Raw genomic sequence first — 23583 nt, forward strand, 5'->3', positions numbered from 1 at the left:
TCTTGAAGAACTGAGCTATCAGAGAAGCCCCTCTCCGATAAGGAATAGAGCTGAATGATGAGACCTGTGAGAATGAATTGAACATTTTCAAGCAGAAGAGTTTCAATATCAGATTTGGGTTTAGAAGGCTTATTCTGGATTCTGTGGGGGAGTGAATTGAGGGGTGGAAACTAGGGGAACCACCCAGTAGGGGGCTGTTGTGTCAACCAGGAGACACAATGTGGGTTTGAAACACAATGGGGTTTCTTAGTGGTTGGTTGTGATGGAGGACCACAGAGAAGAAGGGCTAAAGCTATTTGCAAAAGAATGAATGAAGATCAACACTTGCTTTGAGTCCTGGGTAGACACGTTTCCACTTCTGTTTGCAAAGGCCGCCTTGTGACCCTTGGGTGGGACAGTGGGATATGCCCCAAACACACAGGGGGCTTCCTGAAGTTCTGGGGGCTTCTCTCCTCCTCGTCCCCAGCCTTTCCGTCATGGCGCCCTTGGTGCTGCAGCCACTCTGGGAGACTGGCAGGGCAGAGGGGGAGCTGAGGACCCCCTGAAGGGATTTAGGAGGTTTTAGACCTTCTGACAGTGCTGCCACACACAGATGAGTGGGGATTAAACGCTGCCCATGAGGGCTTCGTAGAAATAGAAAACAGACAGATATCAGTGAAAAGGATAATCAGAGCATTGGGCTTCCTGGGATTTGCAGGCAGAAAACTGGAATCCAGGCTCCATCTGCGGTGAGTGTGGGAAAATCATTTAAGCTCCAACACTAAAATGTCATTAATGTTGACACTAAAAATTATAACGACTTAACACAAATCCATGAGTCATTTATGCTCTATGAATCACAATTTTCTCCTTAATGGAATGAAAATTAAAATATCTGTGTGTATGTATATCTTGAATGAAATAAATCATATGTGTACTAATGCTTAGAAGACTGCAATATGATTAACTATGTACATGTTAACATAACATAACAACACAATATATTTGGTTGTTTTAAGTCACCAAGTTGGGGGGTAGTTTTTAATGCAGCAATCCATGACAAACACATTAAGTTGCTCTCACTGAGTTCCAGTCTCCTCCTCTATAAAATGCAACCCCAGTATCTGTTTGTAGGAGTTACAGCAAGAATTCAATGAGAGTATGTATCTAAGCCAAATGCAGTAGTGCCTGGCATGTAATACCACTTTGTGGACGGTTGTTATTATTTTATAAAAGGCAGCAGAGCCCAGAGACAGCTGAATGCTACACACATTGTGGGTGCTGAGTTTCGGGCAGTGAGTTCCTGGCTGCCCTGTCATTGCATCACTGCACTTTTATTATTAAAAGTGTTTGTTTAGTTATGTGTCTTCTGCAGTTGACTTTGAATTGGATGAGGCTGTGTCATGTCACCACTTTATCTCCTGCCCAGCAGCACTCAGTGAAAGAAAGTGGAAGTGAAAGTCATTCAGTCGTGTCCGACTCTTTGCAACCCCATGGACTGTCCATGGAATTCTCCAGGCCAGAATACTGGAGTGGGTAGCCTTTCCCTTCTCCAGGGGATCTTCCCAACCCAGGGATCGAACCCAGGTCTCCCACATTGCAGGCGGATTCTTTACCAGCCACCAGGGAAGCCCAAGAGTACTGGACTGGGTAGCCTATCCCTTCTCCAGGGGATCTTCCAGACCCAGGAAGCACTCAGTGAGGGTTTGTTAAATGAATGATCAAATAATTGAATTAATGAGAAGGCTGAGAGATGTCCCATGGGATGCCTAGTTCCATAAACAGCTGGCACTCATCCCAGGAGATAGCTCAGGGAGTGGACAGGTTGCTGAGCTGCAGCATTAGGATCCCTCCAGGCTCATGGGTCTTGCTTGCTGTGCTCAGACCTTGGTTTTCTTATGTATCAAGTGAGAGTAAAATAGTTGTTCTAACTTTCTTAGAGGTTTGCTGTGAGGATGAAGCAAGGTCATGGATACAAAAGTACTTCGACAACTGCAAACACAATACAGACATGACTATTAGCATGTTGGCGGAAACCAGCCCAAGATAATCATTCTTCTTAAGTGGCCTATTTTTCAACCAGCCATGTTTTGACACAACTCAGACTTAAAAAATATGCTTGGATTGTAGATAAAATCCATGAACTAATTTCATGTAAAAGGCAATATTCTAACAAACTTTACCCTTTTATATTATCTGGGTTATATATTCTTCTTTCAAAGGGATAGAATGCCTTGTTTTTCCCTTGAACTGTTTTTGTTCACCTTTGTGATCCGCATATTTGGATTTTCAAATGGGGAATGTGTTCTTTAGAGAGGTATTCTTTAGCAAAGGACTTGGTCGTTTTGCGTGTCAATCGTGAGTTTGGCTTTCCACATTTGTTTTGGGTCCGCTGACATGTAAGTAAACACACTTACTGGCTGAAGAAAACAAAGGGTCTTGAGAGGGACTTCTAGCTGAGGTCAGGCTGGGTTAACCCCCCCGAGGAACCAATTCTGCCTCATGTGAAATACCCCAGCAGGCCCCAACTGGACAACTAGTTTTTGCCTCAGAAAAACCCAACATAGCCAAGAAGGCTAAGCCAGTTTCCTCGGAGCAGGGAAACTCCAGACCTCTTCCCATGACACCCCAGCCTCCCTTTCCAAACACAGCTTCCTTTGCACAGTGATGTCTTTCTCTGGCGTTTTACAAATTGAGTGAGGGAGAGATTCACCAGTTTGCCTTAAATGAAGGCACCATGTGACGTGAACTTGAGTTGAGGGAGCACAGCACACTGGAGCCCCTGCGTGGAAAATCACAAATCCCCTGTAAGGCAACTAACCTTAACACCGCTTAGGTCAAAATGAGCAACGTTAAGGCAGAGTTAACTACTTCTTTTGTTTTTTCTTATAGCTTTTTAATGACAATGTTAACCTTATTATCTTTTAGTTATTTGTCCACTTGTGTATCTCCCTAGTTGCTCTAACATCTTTAAGAGTATAGACTAACTTTTTAACCTCTACTTTTCTGCTTGTCCGATATCCAATACAGTGCTAAGAATAGACTAGGGATCAATAAATGTTTTTTTCTTTTTCTTTTTTTTTGCCACACTGCAGGGCATGTGGATTCTTAAGTTCCCTGTCCAGGGGATTAAACCTGCGCCCCCTGCAGTGTGGAAGTGCTGAGTCTTAACCCTAGAGTACCAGGGATGTTCTCAATAAATGCTTTTAGAATAAACTGATGGGACAATAAATGCTGAATCATCTAAGGTGGGCCACGTAAGCAGACCTTAGAAGCAGCAGCTATGGAGAGGCAAAACCAGTCATGTTTGTAATGGGCCAGAATAAGTTATGGGGTAAAAATCCCACTTTATTCAGTTGCTCCGGGCCGAGTCTGACATCAGATGACTAGTCATCGCTCCAGATAGATTTGGTCCTTTGTAGCCATTTATTCAGTGTCATATAAATATGGTCTGTTTGTGCTTTCCTGCCCAGGGATACTTCTTCATCCACACAAATCTTCTTTAGTTTTTTCCTAGAGACATGAGTTTGTTTACTGGGGGAAAGCAATTTATAAACTGCTCATCTCGATTTGGAGTTAATGAAACCAAATACACCAGCATCCTTAAATGACCAATAAGACGATCCTCTCACAATGACATTGATAATTTTGGCCAGATACCAATCGAACATCATGGCACCAACCACCTCCTCTTATGCTGTGGGTAGAAGGTAATTCTTGGAGGCTTTGAGCAGACTCTCAGGTTCTCCATTACTCACCAGGTTGTACTCTCCTTTATGGACAAACACAAACAAGTGGAAAAAAGGATTTGACTTGGACAGGCTCAAAAGTCAGAATAAAGTGTCCTCTGTAAATTTTACCCTTGGAGATCCTCTGTCTTTCAATTAGCTCATATGTCTTTCAATATAGCTACATATATCTGGGGGTCTGAGTGTAAGAGAAAGAGACAACTTTTCAGATAATAATGCTGACTCCTAAAACATGGCAACTGCCAAACAAAGGTGAGTGTGATGGCATTGGGTTGTTCCACTGTTAGCGAGACAAAACGTGGCCGTAAACTCCAGTTAAAGGTCTGTGTTCTCTGGTGCTAATCCTAACGGCATGTGGAAACGGCCTTCAGAGCTTGGCCATGACATGCAAAGCTTTAGGACACACTTGGGTCTGTTTTCTGAGACCTAAGTGTCATTCATTACTGAGTAAGGTCAATAAGCACAGCAGAAAAGACAATAGGAATGACACCTTCTTGCATGTACTTACTGGTAGCTCAGCTGGTAAAGAATCCGCCTGCAGTGCAGGAGACCTGGGTTCGATCCCTGAGTTGGGAAGATTCCCCTGGAGAAGGGAACAGCTACCCACTCCATCATTCTGGCCTGGAGAATTCCATGGACTATTCCATGGGGTCACAAAGAGTTGGACACGACTGAGTGACTTTCACTTCACTATCAAGGGCTATCCTGGGAACCCAATTAGAGGAAAGAGAATTGGTAAAGATGATCTTTATTAAAAATGACACCTATTAAATTGCTAGTTATTGACAGGAATTCACAAAGCATGCCAAAGACAGAAGAATTAGACTTTCTTTTTGTTTTTAATTTATTTTAGTTTTTATTGAAGTATAGATGATTTATAAGGTCATATTAGTTTCTGATGTACGGCAAATTGATTCATAAAGATAGGTAGATAGATAGATACTTCTTTCCATTATTATAGGGCTCCCCAGGTGACTCAATGGTAAAGAACCCACCTGTCAATTCAGGAGACACAGGAGACTTGGGTTTGATCCCTGAGTTAGGAAGATCCCCTGGAGGAGGAAATGGCAACCCACTCTAGTAGTCTTGGCTGGAAAACTCCATGGATACTCCAGAAGCCTGGTGAGCTACAGTCCATGGGGTCACAAAAGAGTTGGACATGACTGAGTGACTGAGCATGCATTCCATTATAGGTTATTACAAGATATTGAGTATAGTTCCCTGTGCTATGCAGTAGTAGGTCCTGGTTGATAATCTATTTTATATATAGTCATTTGCATCTGCTAATCCCAAACTCCTAATTTATGCCTCCCCAACTGCCTTCCCCCCTTTGGTAACCATAAGCTTGTTTTCTATGTCTGTGAGCCTGTCGCTGTTCTGTGATTATTCACAACTTATGTTCATTTGTGTCATATTTTAGATTCCACATATAAGTGATACTATATATTTGCTTTTCTCTTTCCAACTTCACTTCACTCTAGGTCATTCTGTGTTGCTGCAGATGGTATTATTTCATTCTTTCTGTGGCTGAGTAGTATTCCATTGTTTATATGAACCATATTTTCTTTATCTAGTCATCTGTCAGTGGACATTTGCATCCATGTCTTGGCTATTGGGAATAGTGTTGCTATGAACATAAGGGTGTAAGTATCTTTTCAGATTAGAGTTTTCTCCTGATATATGTCCAGAAGTGGGATTGCTGGATCATGCAGCAATTCTATATTTTAATTTTTTACTGTTTTCCATAGTGGTTATATCAATTTGCAGTGTAAATTGAAGGGTTTACAGTGTAGAAGGGTTCCCTTTTCACTACATCCTCTCCAGCATTTGTTATTTGTAGACTTTTTAAATTCTGACTGGTGTGAGGTAGTACCTCACTATAGTCTTTATTTGCATTTTTCTAATAATTAGTGATGTTGAGCATATTTTCATGTGCCTATTGGCCATCTGTATGTCTTTTTTGGAGAAGTCAGATTTTCTTTTTATTAGTTCAGTCTTATTTGACTCCAGGAGGTGGGGGTGGCTCTTGGAGCAGGAACATGGGCCATGCTGGAGGACAGAACAGAGCTTCCGAAACAACATATGGAAGCAACTTAAGTGTTCATCAACAGGGGAGTGGATAAAGAAGATGTGGTGCATATATACAATGGAATATTACTTAGCCTCAAAAAAGAATGAAATAATATCATTTGCAGCAATGTGGATGCACCTAGAGATTATCATACTGAATGAAGTAAGTCAGACAAAGGCAAATATCATATGATATATTTGTGTGTGTGGACTCTAAAAAGGGGTACAAATGAACTTATCTACAAAACAGAAATAGAGACACAGATGTAGAAAACAAACTTATAAAGATGTCTGGGAAGAAGAGAGGGAAACACAGTAAAGACAAGAGGAGGGCCCAGTGAGCCTCATAGACACCTGGGTGGGGAGTTCATTAGACAAATAAGTGAAGTCCCAAGTCACTTAATGCTGAAATTTTGGAGGGAGTTACTGAAAGGAGTCTAGGAGGCCAGGCAGAAAATGATTAGCAGAAAGTAATCATCTACCACTTTCAGTTCAACACTGAAAATCGTACTAAACAACACAAACCAAAAACATCACAGAAAAAAGCCAAAAGATGTGCTCTGGAGCCTGAAGTCTCCTGTAGTGAGGAGGGTTGGGGTGGGTGGCTGTTGTCCTGCAGACAGAGAGCTGCAATGGGGGCAGGGACAGTCTATGATGCTCTGGAGGAAATATTGATACCCCAGAGCTTTGTAGTTGACAGAGCAGCAGTTCTTGCAGAGAAGAGAAGGTCAGGACTGTTGGAAGCCCAGCACCCCTTCCTGAAGAAAGGAGAAATGATGTCAGCTCCTGGAGACGAGAGCTGTTTGGTTTGGCCCCAGGAGTTGCCCTGCAGAACTTCATGGGTAGAGAAAGGGCACGCACTGTGCAGTCTGGGAGACAGGCTGACCCTGCCGGAGGCCATGGCAACCCCAGGAGCTGGACAAGATACGACAAAACCATCTCCATGTGGGGCGGAACCCAAGGCTGACTTGCTCCCTCCAGTGCGTACATTCTCTGGTTTCTGGACTGTAGCTTTTCTGTTAGGTGTCTACATAGTACTCCTGCCACAATAAACAGTCTGGTCACCCCTTTTTCTCCTCTAGGGGTTGGGGAGGGGTAGGGTGGGAACTATTTGGGGTCCTGGTGTCTTCCTGGGCATGGTGATGTTGGGCTCACCACTGGCACTGGGATGGGTGGAGTGAGGTGCCCAGGGTGCAGAATGGAGGGAGGTGCTGACTCCCAGTGTCTTGGGGAAAGTTCGGTTATACTTTGTGCCTGGAGTTCCTCACTCCCCCCGCCCTAGTGCGGGCTCTGGTTGGGGTCATGTATTTTGTTTCACATTTGCTGGTCAACTAAGGCAGTTTGGAGTCTTGAGAAGCTGTAGCCATATCTGGAAAGCATTAGGGTGGGGAGGGGTGTTCTATTCTCTGCAGCTTCCAGACTCCTAGGAAGCTGTGGTTACCAGTCAAGAAGGGACTGGTGGGGACCCACTGCTGTGGGTGCTTGCAGTCTATATAATCCACTCCTTCTCTGGGCAAGGACAGGTGAGCAACAGGAAGAGAGCTTTGAGCAGTGTGAGCTCAAGGGAGTACTAAAAGGACATAGCGGTCAACTTTTAAAGATAACATATGTTTTTCTCACGTTTAGAAAAATAAATGCATGTTCATTTTAGAGTTCGAAAATTAGAAAACCTATAAAAAATTAGAAAACCAACCTCTTCAAAGTGATCCATTATTTTCATATTGGTCATTTCCTTTGGATTTTCATCTTTAATCACGTGGTCCTAAAGATGATAATGACAAAGATGAGAGTGATGACCATAACAAAAAACATGTGTCAAACACTTATTTCTCCATGTCAAACCCTATGCTAATTACTTGACATGCATTTTCCAACATGATCTAATTTATTGATCATAGAAATCCCATGAAGCTAGCAATATTATACCTGTTTTGCAGGTGAAGACATGGAAGCTTACAGATGTGAAGTGACTTGCCAGGCTGACACAAGAAAGAAGGAGCAGAGTTGGGGTTCCAATCCAGGTCTACCTGACCCCAGAGCTGGCGAGCAGGATGATGTGCTTAGAAGCAGTTCTTCTTCCTGTCCCTACTGCCTACCTCCGTTCCTTCCCTGCCCTCTCACAAAGGAAGTGTAAGGGAAAATGAAACAACAGGTCCTATTTTGGATGGTTTTCCATCTTCTCAGGAGGAAGGAAATGAGAGTCCCTCAAACAAAAAGTAAATGGTGATCCCTCCCGCCCACCGCACTGTAGGTTCTGCGCGGTGTTTCTTGAGCTTCCTCACAGCATATAGTTTCCGAGTTGAAATCAAAGCTTCTTGTCTTCTTTTTGGGTTTGCATTTTGGTTTTCCAGATTGTTTTGACTCTTTCTGGCGTTGTATAAAGTTCAAGCAGTGGAAAAGACAGGGGCCCATCGGAGAGGACTGTCTCACTCAGATCCAACACCTCTCCTATCAGACTTCCCCCACTCTTTATTTTGAAGCTAGACACAGTGGGGCTACACTCCACTGTCATACGAAAAAACTGTCCTGTGTACATACATGTTTTAGAATTACACGTAACATGAAATAAGGATGGCTGCGAATTCTTTGACAGTCCCTCTTTCGAGGGAGAGGGTTTGTTTCTCTTCCTTGACACTCCGAAGGGTGGCCTGTGACTGCTCTGATCAATAGAGTATGGCAGATGAGGTGCTGCAACAGTTCTGCCCTTAGCTTTTATGAGAACTGGCAGCTTAGTCTCTTAGAACATGCTTTCGGAGTCCTGAGCTCTCCAAGGGTGTTTCAGGCTACCCTGAGGCCACCATGTTCTGAGCAATCCATGCCAGCAAACCCTGAAAGGGAGGAGGAGAGAGACTAGACAGCCTCGCAGACGTTCTTGCCCCCAGCATTCAAGTCATCCCAGGTGAAACCTCAGATGCTGCGGAGCAGAAATGAGCTGTCCTTCGTGTCCTTTCTGAGTGCTGATTCATAGACTCTTGAGATAAAGTCATAATTTGCTATCTTAAGCTCCTAAGCTTTTGTTTGTTTGTTACTCAGCAACAGATAACTAACAGAACAATTTGTAAAATTTTACAAAACCACTGAAGATATTTTGACTCAGACAAGCCCGTAAGAGCAAAGGGGCACTGTGTTAGTTTCCTAGGGTGGCTGTAACAAAGAACCACGGTTTCTGTTGTTGTTCTGATAAGACTGTGTTTTAATTGCCTATGACAGATATATCACATAATGGCTCAAATGAATAATCTAGCAAAGATTATAAGGAAAACAGATGAAAATGAGTTTGTGAATCCTTAACTTTACATACGCTTCCAGCAAAAAAAAAAAAAAAAAAAAAAAAAAAAAATCAGGGTTAAAATCATGTTGGTTCTTTGTTACAGCATTTGTAAGGCTAAAAATGTGTGGCTTAAATCAAAGGTACCTCACAGTCCTGAAGGCCAGAAGTCCAAAATCATGACAAAAGCAGGTCCATGCTCCCTCTAAGACTCTGGGTAACATCCTTCCTTGCCTCCTTCCATCATCTGGTGGTCAAGGGTGCCATCAATCCTTGGCACCCTTGCATCAAATCACTGCAATAACTTTTTCTGTCATCAGGCACTATTCTCCCTGGGTCTCTGTCTCTCTTTTTCATATAAAGACCCAGTTGTACTATGGGTCCACCCTACTCCAGTATGACCTCATCTCAACTTAAGTAATTAAGTCTATTTCCAAATAAAGTCACATTCTGAGGTACTAGGGGTCAGAACATGAACCTATTTTGTTTTTTGCAAGGGGTTGCAATTCAAACCATAATAGGTACTCTGGACAAGTGAGAAGTCAGCTAGCAGTCAAAAGGCAACTCTTGGACAACACATTTCCCAAATTATTAGCAGAACTAAATAATTTGTTGTCTTCTAGTCCAGTTTTAGCTTTTACTCTGGTTTTCAATTCAAGAACTGAAAGCATTCAACGTTCCAGGGAGATGTTTATTTCCAACTTTCATTGGAAACGTTTCATGGATAGCCTGGAGACGTATTTACACTGGTAAGACTAGGGGAACTGAAACAGTCCACACTGTTGCCTATTACAGCCTGTGATTGTATAAAACATTGAGCAATCAGACAAGAATGTGGGCACTCCCTGTATTCCCCCCTACTTCTATTACACTTACACACACACACATACACACACACTATCACAAAGCTCAGAAATTCTACAAGTAATCAGGGCCAATCACAGAGCTTTCACTCTGGGGGTGGAGGGGGGAGGAGGGCTGGGTGGGAACAGCACAGCAGGAGAACAGACAGGTTCTGGAAGAGTCTAGGTGTGACAGCCAGGTGGCCACCGTGCATTCAGTCACTCACACGGTCATCCAGCAGCCACAGCGGCAGTGCAGTGGCCGTTGACTGAGTGCGACCCTGTGTGCCAGCAGCCGTCAGATGGTAACACGCGTCGTTCTCAGTAAGGGCTTCTTGGCAGCCAGGAATGTTAAAGGAGGTGGTGGGAGGTGAAGTAGAGAATGATCTAGATTATTTGATAAGCTAAACTCCACCGGGACAGTGAGTGTGAACCTTGGAGGAGATGATGGATGGAGGGGATGGTGGAAACAGAGGCATTTACCATCACAACTGATAGTTAACTTTAAATGATAGGATGAATCCACCGCCACAGTGTAGGTGGTCTCGTCTGGTGGTTAGGCACCTCTTAGCCCTTGGGGCCTGATCACTGGAGTTTGAACCCAGCTTGACCCCTTCCCTGCTCCATTGGTTTGCTAGGGCTGTCATAACAAAATACCACCGCCTGGGTGTCTTCAACAACAGAAATCTATTTTCTCACAGTTCTGGAGGCTGGAAGTCCAAGATCAAGGGGTCAGCAGGCTTGGTTTCTCCTGGGGCCTCTTTCCGTGGCTGCAGACAGCCGCCTTCTCATGGTGTCCTCACCTGATCTTTTCTGTGTGTACCTGAATCCTTAGTGCCTCTTTTTTGTGTCCAAATTTCTTCTTCTTACACAGACACCAGTCAGATTGCATTAGGATTTATCCTAACAGCCTCATATTAACTTAAGTGAAAGTGAAAGTTGCTCAGTTGTGTCTGAGTCTTTGTAACCTCATGGAATTCTCCAGGCCAGAATACTGGAGTGGGTAGCCTTTCCCTTCTCCAGGGGAATCTTCCCAACCCAGGGATCGAACCCAGGACTCCTGCATTGCACGCGGATTCTTTACCTGCTGAGCCACAAGGGAAGTCCCACATTAATGTAAACACCTCTTTAAAGGACTTTTCTCCAAACACAGTCACATTACTCCACAGTACTGAGAGTGAGGACTCAGTGTACGGACTTTGGTGAGGGGGTGGGCACAAGTCCATAACACCTGCTGTCCAGTATTGGCAGCTAACCCTCTCTCTTTAAGATCTACCTTCTGTACCACTGGAAAGATGTTTCAAGGAACACAGATCAAACACTTCCTGTGCTTTAAATGTTTTACTTTCATTGTCTCATTTAATCCTCACAATAGCCATATAAAGTTGGTGTTACTATAACACCAAATAAAAATATAGGATGCCCAATCAAATTTGAATATAAGATTAAACACTAATTTTTTTGTGTGTGTAAATATGTCCTGTGCTTGTTGGAGACATACTTACACTAAAAATTTCTCATTGCTTATCTGACATTCAAATTTAGTCAATTGTCCTGTAATTTATCTGGCGACATTATCCCTTGGAGTCAGGATAGCAAGCAGAGTCAAGACTGCTCCCTTGGGACAAGCCTGTCCTCTTCCAGCTGAAGCTCTCTTCTCTGCTGGAGCATCAGAAGAAGGCCTCCCGGGAAAGGCCTCCCAGGCCTCCTAGGTCAGCCTGGCTCCTGATTTTGAAAGGAATTTACTCTCTCCCTCTCTCTTTAGTTCCTTCTCCTCCATCTCTGGGTAGTGTGGCTTAAATAAGATTTTCCCTGTGTTGCAATTGTAATATCAGGGACTCAAATATGAGTTGGAGGGAAAATGGCTATTTTGGTCCAGTGTGACTGGTTCAGAGTGTGACCTACCTACACAGAAAAGAAAGACTCCTCTGTACAAGCCAGCTGTGTTCATCCAAGCCCTCCACTCAATTTTGAGCTCAAATCTTCAGCCAAGAGTAAAGTGCTATTTGCCTTACTTTGCTTTTCCTCATCTGGAGGTTTAAATCTCCCTTGGGGACTTTGAATAGAGTGTTGAGAAAAGTTATTCAGAACTTGGAAGTGAGCAAAACGATGATTTCATGACCTTTTAATGTCATCTAAGGCCATGTTACCCAAAGTGTGGTTTGCTAACAACGGTGGCACCTGTGAACTTGTTAAAATGCAGATTGTCAAGCCCAACCCAAGACTTACTGAATCCGAATTTCTGGGGCGCTGGGCCTAGACATCTGTGTTTTCACACAGAAGCTTGTCTAGGGACCCCCTCCCACTGTGGGGGAGTGTAATATAATTTATACGATTGATTTGGCCTCAGGCATTTTACAGTATGGGTGAGATGGTGATGATTTTATCTTCTGTCTGGTGGAAAAGACACCTCCAAATATCATGGTTTTGCTGCTCTCTTGGATATTAACCAGTTTTGTATCTGGGTTTGGAATCCTACCCCAGCCCTCTGTTCCTGCCCACTGATTGCAGAGGCCCGCCTTCCCACATTCTCCTTTGATCCAGCATTGTCCTCCTGCCTGCTCCTTTATTAATGAATTGAATAAAAGTATGACAAGGGCTTACTTATCTATCTATATGAAAATTAGGTTTTTAATATTTAGAGAATTATACTCTAACACAAGCATAACTGAGAAAAGACAGGGATTCATCTCTTCCTCAGACTCCAGGCTAAATACTGTCATAACACTCTGTGTCTCAATCAGGGTCTGTATTACAGACAACAGAAGCCAACCTGAATAATCGTAAAGAAAAAGGGATTTAGTGAAAGCCTATAGGAGTCTCATGAGCCTCATTTGCAGGAAGTATAGTGAGGCTCCAAGGGAGACTAAACTGTCCGTTAGTCTCAGATTCTTTCACTCCAATGCCCTCTGGCCCCTGATGTTCTCCAGGAATAAGCGCTGCATTCTGGCTTCTTTACAGACTGGTTCCCCTGTTTACTTATCAGCATGAATGTGGCTTAAAATGGATCTGAATGATCTTCCCGTCTCTGACAAACCAATAAATCAGCTAGATTTGGGTCAGATGCCAGCCTGCTGGGAGAGGGGGAAAGAACGAATGCTTCAGCTCAGCCATCCAACCAGAAGCTGAGGTTAGAGCAGATCTAAGGCAGTGGCACCCCACTCCAGTGCTCTTGCCTGGAAAATCCCACGGACGGAGGAGCCTGGTGGGCTGCAGTCCATGGGGTCGCTAAGAGTCGGACACGACTGAGCGACTTCACTTTCACTTTTCACTTTCACGCATTGGAGAAGGAAATGGCAACCCACTCCAGTGTTCTTGCCTGGAGAGTCCCAGGGACGCGGCAGTGGGCTGCCGTCTATGGGGTCGCATAGGGTCGGACACTACTGAAGCGACTTAGCAGCAGCAGCAGCAGCAGCAACAGCAGCAGCAGCAGCAAAAAGCATCAGTAGGCAAAGGCTGGTGAATATATCTCTGATACTCTAGGTGGCGCTAGTGATAAAAGACCCGCCCACCCATGCAGGAGACAAAAGAGATGGCGGTTTGGTCCTTGGGTCGGGAAGATCCTTTGGAGAAGGGCATGGCAACTCACTGCAGTATTCTTGCCTGGAGAATCCCATGGACAGAGGAGCCTGATGGGCTACTGTCCACAGTGTTGCAAAGAGTCAGACATGACTGAGCGACGAAGCACAGCACAGCACAGAGATTAAGGAAAGACAGATGATGAAAGAGGTGTTCTTTCCAGAGTTTCCTCCCTTGGACTTGAGAATGGTCTTGGGACCAGTTTGGCTCAACCCACCTCTGAGGACTAACAAATAGAAAAGCCTCTCGGGCTTTTCTGAAATGGGCAGAGTGAAAGTTGGAGAATGACAGGGTGATTTTTGATTAAAACTCTTTGAAATGGAACCTAATAAAAACCTTATTTTTACGGGTTGCACATTTAGTTAATTAACCTTTGAGAAAAATCATATCATGCTGGCATTTTGAGCCAAAACATTTAAATTAGAATAATACTAGCTACTGTAACAAATAAATCTCTAAATTTCATTCTGTTTAGTACAGTAGAAGTTTATTTTCTACCCACAGCAATGTAAATATAAAGCAGGTATTCCTGGTCAGTGGGTAGGAATCCTTTAGTTTATTTAAGTCTTCTAAAATTTTTGTCATTAATGGTTTTTACATCTTTTGCTAAATTTATAGATATGGGGGGATTCAGATACTATTGTAAGAATTATTTTAAAAAATCCATTTGCTAATAATTTGTTGCCAGTGTATTTGGAAATAAAATTTTATATTTACCTTGATCTATCTATCTACCTATAGTCATATGTACATATGTATATAATCTGATTAAATCTACTTATTCATCGTTCCCAAGGTACTTTGTGTTTTCTATTCCCAGGTGGTGTGAGTGGTAAAGAATCCGCCTCCAATGCAGGAAATGTAAGAGACATGAATTCGATCCCTGGGTTGGGAAGATTCCCTGGAGAAGGGCATGGCAACCCACTCCAGTATTCTTGCCTGGAGAATCCCCTGGACAGAGGAGCCTGGTGGGCTACAGTCCATAGGATCGCAAAGAGTTGGACATGACCGAAATGACTTAGCACACACGCACAGATGGATCGGTTCAGTTCAGTTGCTCAGTCGTGTGTGACTCTGTGACCCGGTGGACTCCAGCACACCAGGCTTCCCTGTCCATCACCTACTCCCAGAGCTTGCTCAAACTCACATCCATCGAGTTGGTGATGCTATCCAACCATCTCATTCTCTGTCATCCCCTTCTCCTCCTGCCTTCAATCTATCCCAGCATCAGGGTCTTTTCTAATGAGTCAACTCTTCGCATGAGGTGGCCAAAGTATTAGAGCTTTATCTTCAGCATCAGTCCTTTCAATGAATATTCAGGACTGATTTCCTTTAGGATTGACTGGTTTGATCTCCTTCAGTTCAGTTCAGTCACTCAGTCATGTCAGACTCTTTGCGACCCCATGAACTGCAGCACGCCAGGCCTCCCTGTCCATCACCAACTCCCGGAGCTTGCTCAAACTCACGTCCATCGAGACAGTGATGCCATCCAGCCATCTCATCCTCTGTCGTCCCCTTCTCCTCCTGCCCCCAATCCCTCCCAGCATCAGGGTCTTTTCCAATGAGTCAACTCTTCGCATGAGGTGGCCAAAGTACTGGAGTTTCAGTTTTAGCATTATTCCTTCCAAAGAACACCCAGGACTGATCTCCTTTAGAGAATGGACTGGTTGGATCTCCTTGCAGTCCAAGGGACTCTCAAGAGTCTTCTCCAACACCACAGTTCAAAAGCATCAATTCTTCAGTGCTCAGCTTTCTTCGGTCCAACTCTCACATCCATACATGACTACTGGAAAAACCATAGCCTTGACTAGACAGACCTTTGGTATTAGTAAAACTCAAAAGCTTAGATAATGGACTCTATGGATCTGGCTGCAGACCCCTGGAGACGGGACATTGCCTGACCAGTGCTTGAGGACCTTGAAGAGAGCCCCTTGGAGCTGCTTACAGACCTGTGAGGAGGGGTAACCAGGCTCTGGTATTGTTATCTCTGACTGGGCATGGTGAGACAGATTCTGTAGTGTAAAAAAACTGCAAACTGGAAACAATTGCCGCTTCCAGATTGAGGAGCTTTGGCTACCTTAACACAAACAAGTAGGAAGAAAATAGGAAAGAGAAAGTCCCTTCTTCCTTCTCCAGAGTAGCAGCCTCTCTCTCATGTCCCCTTAAGCCTAACAGGGATCTTGTTGGCAAAGGAAAATGTGATACGCAGAGTCCAAGCTCCCAAAACACAAAATGAAGGAAAAAAGGGTGGATTTGAAGCTTAATAATTATCAAATAGCTTAATAATCCAAAAAATAATTGTGGCACTTGCTGTAGATAAATCCACTTTACAGGAAATTTGCATCTATGCCTAGTTATTAGTAGTTTTTATAGTGAATGAGTGTTGAGTTTTATTAAATGCTTTCTCTGGACCTGGGGCTTCCCTGGTGGCTCAGACAGTAAAGAATCTGCTTGCAATGTGGGAGACCCAGGTTTGATCCCTGGGTGGGGAAGATCCGCTAGAGAAGGAAATGTCCACCCAACCCCAGTATTCTTACCTGGAGAATGCCATGGACAGAGGAGCCTGGTGGGCTACAGTCCTCAGGGTCACAGAGGACACGACGGAGCCCACTAAAGCTGTCACTTTCTGTCCGTACCTATTGAAAGAAACAGGTAATTTTTCTCCTTTATTCTATTAGTTTAGTGAGTTACAGGGACTGATTTGGAATGTTAAATTAACTCTCCATTCCTGAAATAAGTCTTACTTGATTATGTCAGATTACACTTCCATTAGTCGCTCAGTCATGTCCAACTCTGTGACTCTATGAACTATAGCCCACCAGGCTCCTTTGTCCACGGAATTCTTTAGGCAAGCTTAATTAAGCTACAAAAAAAAATCTATGACTAAAATTTTCCATTTATTAAAATTTAAAAGTCATACTTTGAAACATTCCAAGGCCAAAGGAGAAATAACAAGAAGTAAAGCATATTTAGAACTGAATCGTATTAAAGATACTATCAAAAATTTTAGGCTTCCACTAAAGCTATATTTAGAGGGAAATTTATAGTCTAAAGAACAGTCAGACAAAAATTATGGTAGAAAATAGATTAATTAAATATCTTAAGAAGTTAGGAAAAAGGACTAAAATACACTCAGAAAAGTAAAAGGAAAAAAAATAACACAGGGTTAGAGCAGAAAATGAACACATAATAAAGAAGACTCACAAAGTCAAAGGTTTTTTTGAAAAGTTAACAAAATTGACATACTCTGTAAACATAATGAAAACGAGAGAGAAGAGGCACAAGTTAACAACACTAGAAATACAAAAATATCTGACTATAGATGTTGCATATAGTAAAAAGAAAGTATGGTCTCTGAACAATTTAACGCCTCTAAATTAGAAAATTTAGATTAAATTGACAAATCCTAGAAGAATATAACTGACCAAAACTGATTCAAGAGAAATAAAATCTGTGTAGTTTTATAATAAATAAAAATATTCATTCAGTAATATTAAATATTGCCACAAAATGTCAATAATATTTTTTACAGTTTTATTGTATTTTTAAAAACAATTATACAGTTTTAGCATTAAAAAAATCTTGATTTTATAAAATTATTTCAGAATATATGAGTCTAGCACAGTAACAATATCAAAGTTGGCAAGGATAGTACAGGAAAAGAGAATTACAGTCTAGTGTCACTTATAAACATGGGTGCAAGCATTCTACACAAAAATATTAGCAAACTGAGTTCAGCAATGTAGGAAGATAATAATATGTCATGAGTTAGTTGGATTTATCCCAAAGATATAAAGTCAAGCATTAGAAAATCAATTAATATGATTTACTACATATTAAAATAAAGGGGATGGGAACTCCCTGCCAGTCCTGTAGTTAGGATTCAGCACATCCACTGTGATGGTGGGGGTTCAATCCCTGGTCAGGGAACTAAGATCCCACAAGCACGTGGCATGGCCAAAAGAATTAAAAGAGGAAAAAGGTACAATTATATCCATAGTTACTGTAAATGGATTGCTAAAATTCACCATGTGTTCATGATATAAACTCTTAGCAACTAGGAAGAACGCTCAATAGGAAAAAAAACCTCATTAACTTAAAAAAAAGTCTATAAAAGCTCTCCAGCAGCAAAATCATAAAAAATGGAGAAGTACTGAAAACATTCCATTTAACACCAGGATGAAGACTGAGGGCTTACCATCTCTAGGTCTAGTTCATGTTATAGTAGTAGTCAGCTGGCATCATAAAAGTCATACTAACAGCATCTGAAGTTGTCTGTGTAGAAAATTCAAAGGAAAACTCTGCAGTCACCCTCTGTGTTATTTTTTCAGTCTAACTTTATTGAGGCTTTCAATGGCTAAGTCAGAGATCTCGCTTGGTAAATGTCACATTGCATTTGAAAATATGTGGGTTTTTTTCAAATAGCTTTTGATATTGATTTCTAACATAATTGCCTAGTGATAAGAGAACAGACTTTGTATGATTTCAGTAACTTCAGACCATGAAATTTTTGTACCTTGTTTTATGTCCCTGGATATATTCCAGTGTCTCCTGGTTTACAGTCTATGGGAACTTGAGTAGAATTTGTATCCTACTATTGCATAAAATCAGCCCTGGGTGTTCTTTGGAAGGAATGATGCTAAAGCTGAAACTCCAGTACTTTGGCCACCTCATGCAAAGAGTTGACTCATTGGAAAAGACTCTGATGCTGGGAGGGATTTGGGGGCGGGAGGAGAGGGGGATGACAGAGGAAGAGATGGCTGGATGGCATCACCGATTCGATGGACATGAGTTTGAGTGAATTCCGGGAGATGGTGATGGATAGGGAGGCCTGGCGTGCTGCGATTCATGGGGTCGCAAAGAGTTGGACATGACTGAGAGACTGAACTGAACTGAACTGATTGTGTAAAAATTGTATAAATCTTAATTATATGTTGAATTGGTTCACAGTGCTTCTTAGGTCTACTCTATCCTTCTACTTCTCTGTATATTCATTCTATTAATTTTTGAGGGTTTGATATTGAAACTCATACTAAAATTCTTAAAAAAATAATTGTAACATATAGTGGAACTGTATGTAATTTTGTTATATTTTCCAAGTCTCCTGTAAATGTGTTAACGTACTTTTGAAACTTAAAAAAATGAAAATAAATATAAAAAAGAAAATCCAAAGGAATCTACAGATTAATTATTAAACTTAGCAAGAAAGTTTAGCAAAGTGACTGGATAAACAACCAACAAAATCAAGAATGGCAACAATACAATTGAATTTTTAACTACTGGCAATACATTTAAAAAATGAAATAAACACACATGGCTTGGGTCCAGGTGTCATCCTGGCAGTGACAGGTATGACAGTATCCCCGAGCAAGTCCACTGCATAAATTAAAGGTTTGTAAAATAAGGACTGCAGCCGCTTGACTTTCTTCCAGGAGAGACTCTGACCTTAGAGGAGGAAGTCTTGCGAAGTTTAACAACTCATTTATATTGTGTTGTTTCGGCCTCCAAGCTATGCAAATCCTAAAACCTTGCAGAATGTGTCAGTTAGAACTGACTGGAGAAAAGTGGCTCTCTCCTTTCTCATGGAGAAAGAGGTGATTGGTCTTGGACAAATAGAAAATGATTTTGCAAGATATATTTTATGGTAATAAGAAACCCCTCAGGTTTAAGGTTTGCTGTAACAAGGCTGAATTACTCACGGCATGGTTCAAAACTCGAAGGCTTATTTTTTATCTTCAATTACTGTCAGACGAGGCTTCATTAGGCTTCGGGTGCTTTGCCTCAAGCCAAGCCATACGTTGAAAAAAAAAATCATACTGCAGTAATGAAAAGGAGGCTAACCCAAGTCCTAATTTAGTGAAATGTGGCCACTGTCACAGGGGAACAGAAGCCTGGTTACGGTGGGTGTAAATGTCGTCCTGTGCCCTTTTTCTACGTAGAATTTATTGCTGTGTTGTTATTATTATCCATTGAAAATCAATGGGAAAAAAGTCGGGAGCCCAAAGCGCATTCAGACTAATCATCTCAGGATGTTTAATCACACGACTGTCAGCCTTGGTGTAATCATAGCCCGCACAGGTGGTAAATGGCATTTCAAAAATGCTGTCAAGTCCTCCCTTTCCCTGTGGCTTACTTCCTTCTACAGCTGAGATAATTTGACCCACACCAGCAAGTTCAGTCCCACAGTAGTTTCCAGGAAAACAGTTGCAGATACGCTTACCTCTGTTTCCTGCTTCCCTTTCTGAGATAGACATCATTAATGGACCATCACGTTTATTGTTGATAAAGCTGTAGCCTTAGAATCCTGCCTGACTCAGTGTCCCAGGCAGGATAGACATGCAGGGAGGAATGTATTTGTCCTCCCTCCTCTTGAACCAGTTGGGTGTAGAAGACCATAATAGAGCCAACCTAAGACCCTAGCCCGACGAGACATCACTCATGCTGTTTAGCCGTCCTTGACCTTGTGTTCCTATTCTTAAAGCTGGGCTCTGCTTCATCCATCCATTTATCCAACAAACACTGCCTGAGGGCCCCTTATAGTTAGTTAGTGTGAGTTGCTTAGTCGTGTCCAACTGTTTGCAACCCCATGGACTGTAACCTGCCAGGCTCCTCTGTCCATGGAATTCCCCAGGCAAGAATACTGGAGTGGGTTGCTATTTCCTACTGCAGGGGATCTTCCCAACCCAGTGATTGAACCCAGGAGGTCTCCTGCATTGCAGATATATTTTTTACCATCTGAGCCAGTGGGGAAGGGCTCTTATAGATCAGCTACTATTCTAAATTCAAAAGATATAGTGTTTATATTGTATTATATTTATTGATAATATATTTATATTATTTACAATAGAACATACTTATCTATGGGCTTCCCAGGTGGTGCTAGTGGTAAAGAACCTGCCTGCCAATGCAGAAAACATAAGAGATGCAGGTTCGATCCCTGGGTCAGGAAGATCCCCTGGAGGAGGGCCTGGCAACCCACTCGAGTATTCTGGCTGGGAGAATCCCATGGACAGAGGAGCCTGGTGGGCTACAGTCTATAGGGTCGCACAGAGTCAGGTACAACTGAAGCCACTTAGCATGCATGCATGCAATCATCTTAGAGTGCTCCCTCAGTACCAAGGTCACTCCGAGGGTATGGCAGAATGGAGGGTTGGTATGGGACATGTTAAGGTACCAATCCAGATGGCTTCTGCTCATGGGACATTGGCAAGAAGGCAGTCAGATGGCCACGACTAACTGCAAAGGACGCTGGCTCAGAAGGAAAAGAATCAGGTGTGGCATTCGGCAGCAGTCTTCTCCAGTTCAGAGTGGCCAGACCAGGATTGAAACCCAGGTCTGTTTGCCTCCAGAGCCAATCTTTCTTTTCGCTGCCCTCTTCTCTGTCTCTGATGTGAGCTATCCCTCCGCTCCCATCGGAAGGCCTGCCTCTTGCCCCTGCTGATTGCCTTCATTGAGCCCTGCTGCCTGCCTGCTTTGGAGCGTGGCCTGTTCCCAGATGCCTTTCCCCCGTGTTTGGGTCACGTGTCAGCGTGCTGGCTCCCCTGTTGTCTGGGTCTAGTCCTCCACACGCCGAGGGTCTGCCTGCTACACTGGGCCTGCACACAGGGCTCCTCTGTCCCAGTACCTGGGGCGCTCCAAAGGGCAGCCTTCTCCCAATACTGTTTGGCTTTGCAGCCATGATGAGGCTAACCTCAGTGTTAACCGCAGGCATTATGTTTGGAAAACCAATGGTTTCAACATATGCTATCAGTTGACCATTACAGTTAAAGGAAAGGTATTTTAGGGACTTTTACAAACTTAAAGGAGACAACCCTAACATTTAAATGAATTAGAAGTCATCGGAACCAGCACACGTGGAGACACAAGCTTGGAGTATATGAGTGAATGGAGTCTCAGAACGTAATCATTGTACATACACAGGGTCACAAAGAGCCTGAGGCATGAGAGGGATGGTTTCAGGTCCCCCCTGCCGTGCCCAGAAAGGAGCTCAGAGCACATGTGTCCCTGAGGGCAGGCTAGTGACCTCACCTTTACATATAAAAGAGAAGACACAGTAACACAAATGTATAGAGGAGGACTTAAAAGTTCAATACATAGTCTACTAAATGCACATGTTATTCTGTTTTATAGAATGATTTTGTCTTCAGAATCTTAGGATAGCACATGCCTGCTTGCTTTGCTTCAGCTGTGTCTGATTCTCTGTGACCCTATGAACTGTAGCCCCTCAGGCTCCTCAGTCCATGGGATGTCCCAGGCAAGAATACTGGAGAGGGTTGCCATTTCCTACTCCAGGGAATCTTCCTGAACCAGAGATTGGACCCACGTCCCTTGTGTCTCCTGCATTGGCAGGTGGATTCTTTACCACTAGTGCCACCTAGGATTGCACAGAAGAGTTTCTTAATACACATTTGATAAATGAAGGATGATTTATAGATGCATGAATGAATGAAAAGGCAGGATTAAAACTGAAGTTCTCCAACTCTTAACATTTGTGAGGAGATGAATTTTTGAGCAGAAAGTTTTGAAGATTTGTGAAGATGATTGGTTACCACAATTTAATAAACCTTATAATAGAGTTAATCTGATGCATGTTACATATGTATGGAATATACAATTAATCAGGATGCACTTTAACCAACTCCAAAGGTGGGACCAGTAGGACACCCAGACCACTCCCTGAGGTCCTCCCTGCGTTATGAGCTTGGGGAGCCTGACCCTTCACACTCAGGCCAGTGTCAGGGAAGATACTTCACCCGACGTCTTTCAGAGAATGTCCCAGAAAGTAATAGACCTGAGGAAAGAAAAGAAAGGAAAAGGCAAACAAAACTGCAAGGGAAAACCAAGAGAAAAGAACAGCCTTGATTCTCTTAACTCTGGCTCACACGTGCATGTGTGTGCGCGCACGCGCGCGCACACACACACACACACACACACACATGTGCACTGGACTTTTCCCTGCCCTCTTTCTTCCTCCCTTGAATTTTCGTGTTCCATGGCTGATCCCTGTAAAGGTCCAGATTCATTTTATTATAGTGTGAGGACTCCAGAAGGAGAAGCCAAGGAGACAAAACCAAACCTCTTGTTCAAAGTGAGGCTCAGGTGATCTCGTGCTTTTTGGTCTCCTCGGGGTGTTCTGTCATGGGTGAGCGTGTCACTTCAGGCTGCAGGGACAATAAGAAATGAGCAAGTTGGACTCTAAGAGGCAGTGAACTTCCCCTTTTCTCTTATTCCACACACACCCATATGGGACTCTAGTTCTAGACTGTCCTTTGAGTCTGTGCTCTCCTCTTTATCAGGCTTCTTGCTGCCTTGGGTCAGACTCTGGCTGACTCCTCCTGGGTTGACAGCTGTGGTTTGAGCCCATGGACCAAGCATGCATTAGCCTGGCTGAGCTATGAGGCTTCCTTCACCTCACTGGGTCCCAGTTCCCGCAGCTACCAAGTGTATCTGGAAGGTTGCTGAGATTAAAGAAGACATGAACCTGGATATCCCCCTGGGAAGGGTCTCAGAGAGAGAGAGAGAGAGAGAGAGAGAGAGAGACCCCCCACTTTCCTCTTCTGTCTCGCCCACACTCCACACTGATGCCATCTCTCTGAAATGCAAATCCAATCACTTTGTCTTCCTTCTCACACCTCTCCTGTTCCCCTCTATATTATAAAGATTCCTTATCGTGGTTCACAAGGCTTTCATGACCAGCTCCCTCTACTTTTCTGATCTAATCTGCTGCTGCAAAGTACTGCCTTGCTTCCAACCATACGAAATCACACACACTTCTCCCCGAACGTACCCTTTCCCCTCAACCCAAGCCTTTTCATGCACCAAGACCCCTGCCTGGGCTTTCTTCCCCTCTCTTGTCCATCTGGTGAACATCCAGTCATTCTTAGAGGCAATTCAGATAGACGGCATTCTGCAGAAGCCCTCATGCCTGTGGGTTCTCTCCTCAGCGGGCAATCACACTGGTCACATGTGCCTGCAGTGGCAATGGCCAGCCTGCGGCGTGTTGTCAGTTCACGTGTCTCTCTCCTAGACTGGGGGCTCAGTAAGAGTGGCAGCCTGACCATTCCCTTCTTTGGATCCCCAGCACGTGCTCGGTGCT

The 23583-nt window shown here is 43.3% G+C and overlaps 1 long non-coding RNA gene across 1 annotated transcript; it reads right to left on the bottom strand.

The window, feature by feature from the left end:
• Positions 1 to 3420: 3420 nt before the first annotated feature.
• On the bottom strand, positions 3421 to 9399 carry LOC129627317 (uncharacterized). The gene is made up of 3 exons (XR_008702549.1): positions 9214 to 9399; positions 7492 to 7560; positions 3421 to 3751 (listed from the first exon to the last, which is right to left on the bottom strand). It is a non-coding gene; the product is annotated as an uncharacterized LOC129627317 (long non-coding RNA).
• Between the last annotated feature and the right edge of the window lie 14184 nt (positions 9400 to 23583).

This window comes from Bubalus kerabau, chromosome 14, assembly GCF_029407905.1.
Source record: "Bubalus kerabau isolate K-KA32 ecotype Philippines breed swamp buffalo chromosome 14, PCC_UOA_SB_1v2, whole genome shotgun sequence".
Taxonomy (NCBI): Eukaryota; Metazoa; Chordata; class Mammalia; order Artiodactyla; family Bovidae; genus Bubalus; species Bubalus kerabau.